Here is a 13,727-nt window from a genome sequence, read left to right as displayed (position 1 = left end):
TCATTCCAGCTCAGCTGGTAGGGGGCAGATTAAGGTTTTTCAAGGATTTTTGGATAAATTCTGTCCAAAATCATTGGATTCAGAGCATTGTCTCTCAAGGGTATCGAATAGGATTCAAAGTAAGACCTCCTGTGAGAAAAAAATTTCTCTCACACATTCCTGTAAATCCAGTAAAAGCTCAGGCTTTTCTGAAGTGTGTTTCAGACCTGGAGTCTTCAGGGGTAATCATGCCAGTTCCTCCTCAGGAACAAGGTTTGGGGTTTTATTCAAACCTATTCATTGTACCAAAGAAAGAAAATTTGTTCAGACCAGTTCTGGATCTGAAAATTTTGAATCGTTATGTAAGAGTACCAACTTTCAAGATGGTGACTATAAGGACTATTCTGCCTTTTGTTCAGCAAGGACATTATATGTCCACAATAGACTTGCAGGATGCATACCTTCATATTCCGATTCATCCAGAACACTATCAGTTTCTGAGATTCTCTTTTCTAGACAAGCATTACCAATTTGTTGCTCTTCCATTTGGCCTAGCAACAGCTCCAAGAATCTTTTCAAAGGTTCTGGGTGCCCTACTATCTGTAATCAGAGAACAGGGTATTGCGGTGTTTCCTTATTTGGACGATATCTTGGTACTAGCTCAGTCTTTACATACTGCAGAATCTCACATGAATCAACTAGTGTTGTTTCTTCGGAAACATGGTTGGAGGATCAATTTACCAAAAAGTTTCTTGATTCCTCAGACAAGGGTCACCTTTTTAGGCTTCCAGATAGATTCAGTGTCCATGACTCTGTCTCTAACAGACAAGAGACGTTTAAAATTGGTCACAGCATGTCGGCTCCTTCAGTCTCAGTCATTCCCTTCAGTGGCTATGTGCATGGAAGTTTTAGGTCTCATGACTGCAGCATCGGACGCTATCCCCTTTGCTCGTTTTCATATGAGACCTCTACAGCTTTGTATGCTGAATCAATGGTGCAGGGATTATACAAAGATATCACAATTAATATCCTTAAATCCCAATGTACGACACTCTCTGACATAGTGGATAGATCACCATCGTTTGGTTCAAAGGGGCTTCTTTTGTTCGCCCAACCTGGACTGTGATCACAACAGATGCGAGTCTTTCAGGTTGGGGAGCTGTTTGGGGGTCTCTGACAGCACGAGGGGTTTGGAAATCTCAAGAGGTGAGATTACCAATAAATATTTTAGAACTCTGTGCAATTCTCAGGGCTCTTCAGTTCTGGCCTCTACTAAAGAGAGAACCGTTCATTTGTTTTCAGACAGACAATATCACAACTGTGGCTTATGTCAATCATCAGGGTGGGACTCACAGTCCCCAAGCTATGAAAGAAGTATCTCGGATACTTGCTTGGGCGGAATCCAGCTCCTGTCTAATCTCTGTGGTGCATATCCCAGGTGTAGACAATTGGGAGGCGGATTATCTCAGCCGCCAGACTTTACATCCAGGGGAGTGGTCTCTCCATCCAGATGTGTTTTCTCAGATTGTTCAGATGTGGGGACTTCCAGAGATAGATCTCATGGCCTCTCATCTAAACAAGAAACTTCCCAGATACCTGTCCAGGTCCAGGGATGTTCAGGCGGAAGCAGTGGATGGGCTGACCCTTCATTGGTGTTATCAACCTGCTTACATCTTCCCGCCTCTAGTTCTCCTTCCAAGAGTGATCTCCAAAATCATCATGGAACAGTCTTTTGTGTTGCTGGTGGCTCCAGCATGGCCACACAGGTTTTGGTATGCGGATCTGGTTCGGATGTCCAGTTGCCCGCCTTGGCCACTTCCGTTACTGCCGGACCTACTATCTCAAGGTTCGTTTTTCCATCAGGATCTCAAATCATTAAATTTGAAGGTATGAAAATTGAACGCTTAGTTCTAAGTCATAGAGGTTTCTCTAATTCAGTGATTAATACTATGTTACAAGCTCGTAAATCTGTCTCTAGAAAGATTTATTATAGAGTTTGGAAGACTTACATTTCATGGTGTTCTTCTCATAAATTCTCCTGGTATTCTTTTAGAATTCCTAGAATTTTGCAGTTTCTTCGGGATGGTTTGGATAAGGGTTTGTCTACAAGTTCCTTGAAAGGACAAATCTCCGCCCTTTCTGTTTTATTTCACAGAACAATTCTATACTTCCTGATATACACTGTTTTGTACAGGCTTTAGTTCGTATTAAGCCTGTCATTAAGTCAATTTCTCCTCCTTGGAGTCTTAATTTGGTTCTGAGGGCTTTACAGGCTCCTCCATTTGAACCTATGCATTCTTTGGACATTAAACTACTTTCTTGGAAAGTGTTGTTCCTTTTGGCTATCTCTTCTGCTAGAAGAGTTTCTGAGCTATCTGCTCTTTCTTGTGAGTCTCCTTTTCTGATTTTTCATCAGGATAAGGCAGTTTTGCGGACTTCTTTTCAATTTTTACCTAAGGTAGTGAATTCTAACAACATTAGTAGAGAAATTGTTGTCCCTTCTTTATGTCCTAATCCTAAGAATTCTTTGGAGAGATCCTTACATTCTTTGGATGTGGTAAGAGCTATTATGTGGAAGCTACGAAAAATTTCAGGAAGACTTCTAGTCTATTTGTTTTATTTTCTGGTCCTAGGAAAGGTCAGAAAGCTTCTGCTATTTCTTTGGCTTCTTGGTTGAAACTTTTGATTCATCAAGCTTATTTGGAGTCGGGTCAAACCCAGCCTCAGAGAATTACAGCTCATTCTACTAGATCAGTCTTTACTTCATGGGCTTTTAAGAATGAAGCTTCAGTTGATCAGATTTGCAAAGCAGCCACTTGGTCCTCTTTGCATACATTTACTAAATTCTACCATTTTGATGTATTTGCTTCTTCAGAAGCAGTTTTTGGTAGAAAAGTTCTTCAGGCAGCTGTTTCAGTTTGATTCTTCTGCTTTTTGATTTAAGTTTTTTTCTTTCAAAAGTGAAAATAAACTTATTTTTGGGTTGTGGATTATTTTCTCAGCGGAATATGGCTTTTTTTGTTTTATTCCCTCCCTCTCTAGTGACTCTTGAGTGGAAGACTCCACATCTTGGGTATTGATATCCCATATGTCACTAGCTCATGGACTCTTGCCAATTACATGAAAGAAAACATAATTTATGTAAGAACTTACCTGATAAATTCATTTCTTTCATATTGGCAAGAGTCCATGAGGCCCACCCTTTTTATGGTGGTTATGATTTTTTGTATAAAGCACAATTATTTCCAAATTTCCATTGTTGATGCTTTCTACTCCTTTCTTTATCACCCCACTGCTTGGCTATTCGTTAAACTGAATTGTGGGTGTGGTGAGGGGTGTATTTATAGGCATTTTGAGGTTTGGGAAACTTTGCCCCTCCTGGTAGGATTGTATATCCCATATGTCACTAGCTCATGGACTCTTGCCAATATGAAAGAAATTAATTTATCAGGTAAGTTCTTACATAAATTATGTTTTTCCACCAAAATATGCAAATAAATTCTTTCCAAATCAGACAATGTGATTGTCTGGATTTGTTTCCACATTTTGTCTCTTATAGTTGAGGTATACCTATGATGAAAATTACAGGCCTCTCTCATCTTCTTAAGTGGGAGAACTTGCACAATTGGTGGCTGACTAAATACTGTAATTAGCAAGAGTCCATGAGCTAGTGACGTATGGGATATACATTCCTACCAGGAGGGACAAAGTTTCCCAAACCTCAAAATGCCTATAAATACACCCCTCACCACACCCACAAATCAGTTTTTACAAACTTTGCCTCCCGTGGAGGTGGTGAAGTAAGTTTGTGCTAGATTCTTCGTTGATATGCGCTTTGCAGCAGGCTGGAGCCCGGTTTTCCTCTCAGTGTGCAGTGAATGTCAGAGGGATGTGAAGAGAGTATTGCCTATTTGAATTAAATGATCTCCTTCTACGGGGTCTATTTCATAGGCTCTCTGTTATCGGTCGTAGAGATTCATCTCTTACCTCCCTTTTCAGATCGACGATATACTCTTATATATACCATTACCTCTACTGATTCTCGTTTCAGTACTGGTTTGGCTTTCTACTACATGTAGATGAGTGTCCTGGGGTAAGTAAGTCTTATTTTTTGTGACACTCTAAGCTATGGTTGGGCACTTTTATATAAAAGTTCTAATTATATGTGTTTAAACATTTATTTGCCTTGATTCAGGATGTTCGATATTCCTTATTTCAGACAGTCAGTTTCATTATTTGGGATAATGCATATGAATAATCAATTTTTCTTACCTTAAAAATTTGACTTTTTTTCCTGTGGGCTGTTAGGCTCGCGGGGGCTGAAAATGCTTCATTTTATTGCGTCATTCTTGGCGCGGACTTTTTTGGTGCAAAAATTTTCTTTGTCATTTCTGGCGTCATACTTGTCGCCGGAAGTTGCGTCATTTTTTTGACGTTTTTGCGCCAAAAATATCGGCGTCACCGGATGTGTCGTCATTTTTGGCGCCATAAGCATTTAGGCGCCAATTAATGTGGCCGTCTTTTTTGGCGCTAAAAAATATGAGCGTCATTATTGTCTCCACATTATTTAAGTCTCGTTGTTTATTTGCTTCTGGTTGCTAGAAGCTTGTTCATTGGCATTTTTTCCCATTCCTGAAACTGTCATTTAAGGAATTTGATAAATTTTGCTTTATATGTTGTTTTTTCTATTACATATTGCAAGATGTCTCAGATTGACCCTGAATCAGAAACTACTTCTGGAAAATCGCTGCCTGATGCTGGATCTACCAAAGTTAAAGGGACACTGTACCCAAAAATTTTCTTTCGTGATTCAGATTGAGCATGAAATTTTAAGCACATTTCTAATTTACTCCTATTATCAAATTTTCTTCATTCTCTTGGTATCTTTATTTGAAATGCAAGAATGTAAGTTTAGATGCCGGCCCATTTTTGTGAACAACCTGGGTTGTCCTTGCTGATTGGTGGATAAATTCATCCACCAATAAAAAAGTGCTGTCCAGAGTACTGAAACCAAAAAAAAGCTTAGATGCCTTCTTTTTCAAATAATGATAGCAAGAGAACGAAGAAAATTTGATAATAGGAGTAAATTAGAAAGTTGCTTAAAATGGCATGCTCTATCTGAATCACAAAAGAAAAAAAATGGGTTCAGTGTCCCTTTAAGTGTATTTGTTGTAAACTTGTGGTAACTGTTCCTCCGGCTGTTGTTTGTGATGAACGTCATGACAAACTTTCTAATGCAGATAATATTTCCTTTAGTAATGTTCCATTACCTGTTGCTGTTCCATCAACATCTTATACTCAGGGTGTTCCTGTTAACATAAGAGATTTTGTTTCTAAATCTATTAGGAAGGCTATGTCTGTTATTCCTCCTTCCAGTAAACGTAAAAAGTCTTTTAAAACTTCTCATTTTCCAGATGAATTTTTAAATGAACATCATCATTCTGATTCTGTTTCTGAGAATGATTTTTCTGGTTCAGAGGATTCTGTTTCAGAGATTGATACTGATAAATCTTCATATTTATTTAAAATGGAATTTATTCGTTCTTTACTTAAAGAAGTCTTAATTGCATTAGAAATAGAGGAATCTGGTCCTCTTGATACTAAATCTAAACGTTTAAATACGGTTTTTAAACCTCCTGTAGTTATTCCGGAGGTTTTTCCCATTCCTGATGCTATTTCTGAAGTAATTTCCAGGGAATGGAATAATTTGGGTAATTCATTTACTCCTTTTAAACGGTTTAAGAAATTATATCCTGTGCCATCTGACAGATTAGAGTTTTGGGAGAAAATCCCTAAAGTTGATGGGGCTATCTCTACTCTTGCTAAACGTACTACTATTCCTACGGCAGATAGTACTTCCTTTAAGGATCCTTTAGATAGGAAAATTGAATCCTTTCTAAGAAAAGCTTACTTATGTTCAGGTAATCTTCTTAGGCCTGCTATATCTTTGGCAGATGTTGCTGCAGCTTCAACTTTCTGGTTGGAGGCTTTAGCACAACAAGTAACAGATCATAATACTCATAGCATTGTTAATCTTCTTCAACATGCTAATAACTTTATTTGTGATACCATCTTTGATATCATTAGGGTTGATGTCAGGTATATGTCTTTAGCTATTTTAGCTAGAAGAGCTTTATGGCTTAAAACTTGGAATGCTGATATGTCTTCTAAGTCAACTTTGCTTTCCCTTTCTTTCCAAGGCAATAAATTGTTTGGTTCACAGTTGGATTCTATTATTTCAACTGTTACTGGGGGGAAAGGAACTTTTTTACCACAGGATAAAAAAATCTAAAGGTAAATATAGGGCTGCTAATCGTTTTCGTTCCTTTCGTCACAATAAGGAACAAAAGCCTGATCCTTCCCCTACAGGAACGGTATCAGTTTGGAAACCATCTCCAGTCTGGAATAAATCCAAGCCTTTTAGAAAGCCAAAGCCAGTTCCCAAGTCCACATGAAGGTGCGGCCCTCATTCCAGCTCAGCTGGTAGGGGGGCAGATTACGATTTTTCAAAGAAATTTGGATCAATTCGATTCACAATCTTTGGATTCAGAACATTGTTTCACAAGGGTACAGAATAGGCTTCAAGATAAGGCCTCCTGCAAGAAGATTTTTTCTTTCTCGTGTTCCAATAAATCCAGTGAAGGCTCAAGCGTTTCTGAAATGTGTTTCAGATCTAGAGTTGGCTGGAGTAATTGTACCAGTTCCAGTTCTGGAACAGGGTCTGGGGTTTTACTCAAATCTATTCATTGTACCAAAGAAGGAGAATTCCTTCAGACCAGTTCTGGATTTAAAAATATTGAATCGTTATGTAAGAATACCAACATTCAAAATGGTAACTATAAGGACTATTCTGCCTTTTGTTAAGCAAGGGCATTATATGTCCACAATAGATTTACAAGATGCATATCTGCATATTCCGATTCATCCAGATCACTATCAGTTTCTGAGATTCTCTTTTTTAGACAAGCATTACCAGTTTGTGGCTCTGCCGTTTGGCCTAGCAACAGCTCCAAGGATTTTTACAAAGGTTCTCGGTGCCCTGCTATCTGTAATCAGATAACAGGGTATTGTGGTATTTCCTTATTTGGACGATATCTTGGTACTTGCTCAGTCTTCACATTTAGCAGAATCTCATACGAATCGACTTGTATCGTTTCTTCGAGAACATGGTTGGAGGATCAATTTACCAAAGAGTTTGTTGATTCCTCAGACAAGGGTAACCTTTTTAGGTTTCCAGATAGATTCAGTGTCCATGACTCTGTCGTTAACGGACAAGAGACGTCTGAAATTAGTTTCAGCTTGTCGAAACCTTCAGTCTCAATCATTCCCTTCGGTAGCCTTATGCATGGAAATTCTAGGTCTTATGACTGCTGCATCGGACGCGATCCCCTTTGCTCGTTTTCACATGCAACCTCTTCAGCTCTGTATGCTGAACCAGTGGTGCAGGGATTATACAAAGATATCACAATTAATATCTTTAAAACTGAATGTACGACACTATCTAATGTGGTGGACAGACCACCATTGTTTAGTTCAGGGGGCTTCTTTTGTTCTTCCGACCTGGACTGTGATCTTAACAGATGCAAGTCTGACAGGTTGGGGAGCGGTATGGGGGTCTCTGACAGCACAGGGGGTTTGGGAATCTCAGGAGGCGAGATTACCAATCAACATTTTGGAACTCCGTGCGATTTTCAGAGCTCTTCAGTTGTGGCCTCTTCTAAAGAGAGAGTCGTTCATTTGTTTTCAGACGGACAATGTCACAACCGTGGCATATGTCAATCATCAAGGAGGGACTCACAGTCCTCTGGCTATGAAAGAAGTATCTCGAATACTTGTATGGGCGGAATCCAGCTCCTGTCTAATTTCTGCGGTTCACATCCCAGGTATAGACAATTGGGAAGCGGATTATCTCAGTCGCCAAACACTACATCCGGGCGAATGGTCTCTTCACCCAGAGTTATTTCTTCAGATTGTTCAAATCTGGGGACTTCCAGAAATAGATCTGATGGCTTCTCATCTAAACAAGAAGCTTCCCAGGTATCTGTCCAGATCCAGGGATCCTCAGGCGGAAGCAGTGGATGCATTGTCACTTCCTTGGAAGTATCATCCTGCCTATATCTTTCCACCTCTAGTTCTTCTTCCAAGAGTGATTTCCAAGATTCTAAAGGAGCGTTCGTTTGTTCTGCTGGTGGCTCCAGCATGGCCTCACAGGTTTTGGTATGCGGATCTTGTTCGGATGGCTTCTTGCCAACCGTGGACTCGTCCGTTAAGACCAGACCTTCTATCGCAAGGTCCTTTTTTCCATCAGGATCTCAAATCCTTAAATTTGAAGGTATGGAGATTGAACGCTTGATTCTCAGTCATAGAGGTTTCTCTGACTCCGTCATTAATACTATGATACAGGCTCGTAAGTCTGTGTCTAGGAAGATATATTATCGAGTCTGGAAGACTTACATTTCTTGGTGTTCTTCTCATCATTTTTCTTGGCATTCTTTTAGAATTCCTAGAATTTTAAAGTTTCTTCAGGATGGTATGGATAAAGGTTTGTCTGCAAGTTCCTTGAAAGGACAAATCTCTGCTCTTTCTGTTCTTTTTCACAGAAAGATTGTTAATCTTCCTGATATTCATTGTTTTGTACAGGCTTTGGTTCATATAAAACCTGTCATTAAGTCAATTTCTCCTCCTTGGAGTTTGAATTTGGTTCTGGGGGCTCTTCAAGCTCCTCCGTTTGAACCTATGCATTCGCTGGATATTAAATTACTTTCTTGGAAAGTTTTGTTTCTTTTGGCCATCTCTTCTGCTAGAAGAGTTTCTGAATTATCTGCTCTTTCTTGTGAGTCTCCTTTTCTGATTTTTCATCAGGATAAGGCAGTTTTGCGAACTTCATTTAAATTTTTACCTAAGGTTGTGAATTCTAACAACATTAGTAGAGAAATTGTGGTTCCTTCATTGTGTCCTAATCCTAAAAACTCTAAGGAAAGATCGTTGCATTCTTTGGATGTAGTTAGAGCTTTGAAATATCTTTTCTGGTTCTAGGAAAGGTCAGAAGGCCTCTGCCATTTCTTTGGCGTCTTGGTTAAAGTCTTTGATTCATCATGCTTATGTTGAGTCGGGTAGAACTCCGCCTCAAAGGATTACAGCTCATTCGACTAGGTCAGTTTCTACTTCCTGGGCATTTAGGAATGAAGCTTCGGTTGACCAGATTTGCAAAGCAGCAACTTGGTCTTCTTTGCATACTTTTACTAAATTCTACCATTTTGATGTATTTTCTTCTTCTGAAGCAGTCTTTGGTAGAAAAGTACTTCAGGCAGCTGTTTCAGTTTGATTCTTCTGCTTATAATTTCAGTTTTTTTCATTATAAGATTTAAACTTTGTTTCGGGTGTGGATTATTTTTCAGCGGAATTGGCTGTATTTATTTTATCCCTCCCTCTCTAGTGACTCTTGCGTGGAAGATCCACATCTTGGGTAGTCATTATCCCATACGTCACTAGCTCATGGACTCTTGCTAATTACATGAAAGAAAACATAATTTATGTAAGAACTTACCTGATAAATTCATTTCTTTCATATTAGCAAGAGTCCATGAGGCCCACCCTTTTTGTGGTGGTTATGATTTTTTTGTATAAAGCACAATTATTCCAATTCCTTATTTTTTATGCTTTCACACTTTTTTCTTATCACCCTACTTCTTGGCTATTCGTTAAACTGATTTGTGGGTGTGGTGAGGGGTGTATTTATAGGCATTTTGAGGTTTGGGAAACTTTGCCTGTCCTGGTAGGAATGTATATCCCATACGTCACTAGCTCATGGACTCTTGCTAATATGAAAGAAATGAATTTATCAGGTAAGTTCTTACATAAATTATGTTTTTGCCCTACTGTATGTTGATGCTACTTAAAGTGAATGTAAATTTTGATGCTAAAGTGCCCATTTTTAAAAAAATTTGATTAAAAACAGGGGCACTTTAATTAATCAAAATTTACATTTCACTTGTGTTGTGAAAAAATACTTACCTTTTAAACTTGACAGCAGCTCCAGCTTCCTCCGGTTGTCGCAAGCCATTTCTGACGTCAGAAATGATGAATAGGTAATCCTCCAATCACGGATTCCCAACCAGGGGAATCAGTGTCTGATTCAACGCCATGATTGGAGGAAGCCGGATTCCTCATTTTAGACCCAGGAAGAATTTTGATGAATTAAAGTGCCCCTGTTTTTAATCGAATTTTTAAAAACTGGGAACTTTAGCCTCAAAATGTACATTCACTTTAAGATTTCAGAAAGACTTCTAGTCTATTTGTTAATTTTTCTGGTTCCAGAAAAGGTCAGAAAGCCTCTGCCATTTCTTTGGCATTTTGGTTGAAACTTCTGATTCACAAAGCTCATTTGGAGGCGGGGCAGTCTCCGCCTCATAGAAGAACAGCTTATTCTACAAGATCAGTTGCCACATCTTGGGCTATCAAGAATGAAGCGTCAGTTGATCAAATCTGCAAAGCAGCCACTTGGTCTTCTTTGCATACCTTTACTAAATTTTACCATTTTTACATTTTTGCTTCTTCAGAAGCAGCTTTTGGTAGAAAGGTTCTTCAGGCAGCTGTCTCAGTTTGATTCTAGTGCCTATTATTTAATTTTTTTTTATTTTAAGAAAACTTTATTATTTTTTTGGATTTAATTTCTCTGCGGAAATAGTTGTTTTTATTGTATCCCTCCCTCTATAGTTACTCGTGGACTTCCACATCTTGGGTATTATATCCCATCAGTAACTAGCTGGTGGACTTTCTCCACCATGAAATAAATGAATTTATCAGGTATGTTTTTACATAAATTAAGTTTTACTGTAAATATTTCACATTCCAATGTTCTGCACATAGTAGAATATGTTCTAAGTATTTATAAATAGATTTTCCTATATATATCTGTATATATCTCTACATATATATATATACACCCAGGGCTGAGCATGTTGCAGGATCATGGGATGTGTACCCAGTCCGGTCTGAGAGTGCAGTGCCCTTCCATGTTTTGTATATGTCTGGGGTGATTACATAAGCCTATGCACCCTTCAATTGTTCCCAGTTTGTTGGATTGAGAGCTTGCATTTTGTGGCTGTTTTAGGGTCCTAGGTTTTGGAAGGGACCTTGTTGTGGTACCTGGGCTTATCCCATTTGGCCAGATGCGATAACTAACCCTTCCATTTTTGCTTTTAATCTTAGCTGAGAGCTTGTGAGTGCTGGACTTTCTCTGTGTGTTGTATATATAGGTACATATATATATATTGTACCAGAATATCATGAGATATATTTAGAAGTATGTATTTAGGAATAAATTGAACATATTCTGCTAGGTGAAGAACATTGGAATGTGAATTATTCATTTGTTCATGTCGGGCTAGCACAGTTAAGAATATTCAATCGTGTTTTCCGTGCAGGTATGGTGTTTTTTTCCACTTTTTTGCTCAATTGACTTCTATTGGGGAAATGGGTTATCGTGATATTGTAAGTGCAAGCAAATAGCTTACTTCTAGCGCTAAAGGGACAGTTATTGTTCAAAAAGATAGATAACGCCTTTACTATCCATTCCCCAGCTTTGCACAACCAACATTGTTATATTAATATACTTTATAACATTTAAACCACTAAATTTCTTCCTGTTTCTAAGCCACTACAGACAGCCTTTTATTATTAGCTTTTCACAACAGTAGACTGCTAGTTCTTGTGTGCCATATAGATAAAATTGTGCTCTCTCCCGTGGGTTGTGGATGACATTGCACTAATTGGCTAAAATGCAAGTCAATAGATAATAAATAAAAAGTAATGTGAATAGGGGACTGCCAAAAGAGGCTTAGATACAAGGTAATCACAGAGGTAAAAAGTGTATTTGTATAACTGTGTTGGTTATGCAAAACTGGGGAGTGGGTAATAAAGGGATTATCTATCTTTTAAACAATAAACATTTTGGGGTTGACTGTCCCTTTAACGGTCGTGCGGGAGCATAAAATAGTGTACCACTTGTAATCTGGCCCTTAGTGCCATTATACGGTGCAATTTGCTCATTATCTGTGTAAAATATAGATACCTTCATCACTATACAGTAACATCACACCCCACTTATCATCAGTGCAATGTGCTTATTAGTATTGTATAGATATTCATCATGTAATAATGCAGCGTGTTCATTAGTATAGATACTCAATCTCATTATACAGCACATCATGCTAATTATTTGTGTATATAAACTCACCATAATTATACAGTGCAGCGTGCTTATTATCAGTGTATAGATACTCATCATGTAATAGTGTAGCATGCTCATTATCAGTGTATAGATACTCATTATGTAATAGTGCAGCATGTTCATTAGTATAGATACTCATTACCATTATACAGCACATCATGCTAATAATCTGTGTATATAAACTCACCATAATTATACAGTGCAGCGTGCTTATTATCAGTGTATAGATACTCATCAGGGGCGCGATCCGATATACGGCGCAGGTTTTGGTGCAAGTGTGGAAACCTGCGCCGCCCGTAGTTTCAGCTCGCAACTCGAGCTATCCCATATACAGCGCTAAAGTGACGTAAGTCTGACAAACTAGCGATGTCCAGAAATCTGCGTAAGTACAAATTTCTGGAGTCGCTTGTGACTTACGGCACTTTAGAAACTGCCGCCGCCTACAAAACCTTACTAAAGTATTAAATCTCCCATACTGTCTAACACGCCTCCCAAAAATAACCCGACACGTATATCCCTCTATCCGCAATCCCCCCTCTCACTCCTAATAATAAATATATTAACCCCTAAACCGCCGCCAGCTACATATGTTTTACCCCCTAATCTGACTCCCCTACACCGCCGCCAGCTACATTAAATGTTTTACCCCCTAATGTGACCCCCCTACACTGCCGCCAGCTACATTAAAATTATTACCCCCTAATGTGAGCCCCCTACCCCGCCGCCACCTATTTAAACTATATTAACCCCTAATGTGAGCCCCCTACTTAAACTATATTAACCCCTAATCTGACCCCCTTACACCGCCGCCACCTATATTAAATGTATTAACCCCTAATCTAATCCCCCTACACCGCCGCAACCTTTATTAAATATATTAACCCCTAATCTGACCCCCCTACACTGCCGCCACCTATATTAACCCTAATTATATTAGGGTTAATATAGCTAATATAGTTATGATATTATATATATTAACTATATTAACCCTATCTAACTCTAACACCCCTAACTTAATTATTATTAAAATAAATCTAAATAATATTAATAATATTAACTAAAGTATTCCTATTTAAAACTAAATACTTACCTTAATTAGCTTAAAATTCTTATACTCTTTTTTTTTTTTTGTAATTTAGTGGGGTTTTTTTTGTAATTTAGTTTAGTGTATTGAATTGTATTTTAGTTGAGATATTTGTAGTTTAATTAATTTATTGATAGTGTAGGTGTATTTGTAACTTAGGTTAGGATTTATTTTACAGGTAATTTGGTAATTATTTTAACTAGGTAGCTATTAAATAGTTATTAACTATTTAATAGCTATTGTACCTAGTTAAAATAAATACCAAGTTACCTGTAAAATAAATATAAACCCTAAAATAGCTACAATGTAATGATTAATTATATTGTAGCTATCTTAGGGTTTATTTTATAGGTAAGTATTTAGTTTTAAATAGGAATAATTTAGTTAATATTATTAATATTATTTAGATTTATTTTTAATAATAATTAAGTT

The sequence above is a fragment of the Bombina bombina genome, chromosome 7, assembly GCF_027579735.1.
Source record: "Bombina bombina isolate aBomBom1 chromosome 7, aBomBom1.pri, whole genome shotgun sequence".
Taxonomy (NCBI): domain Eukaryota; kingdom Metazoa; phylum Chordata; class Amphibia; order Anura; family Bombinatoridae; genus Bombina; species Bombina bombina.
This window is presented reverse-complemented; position numbering follows the sequence as displayed.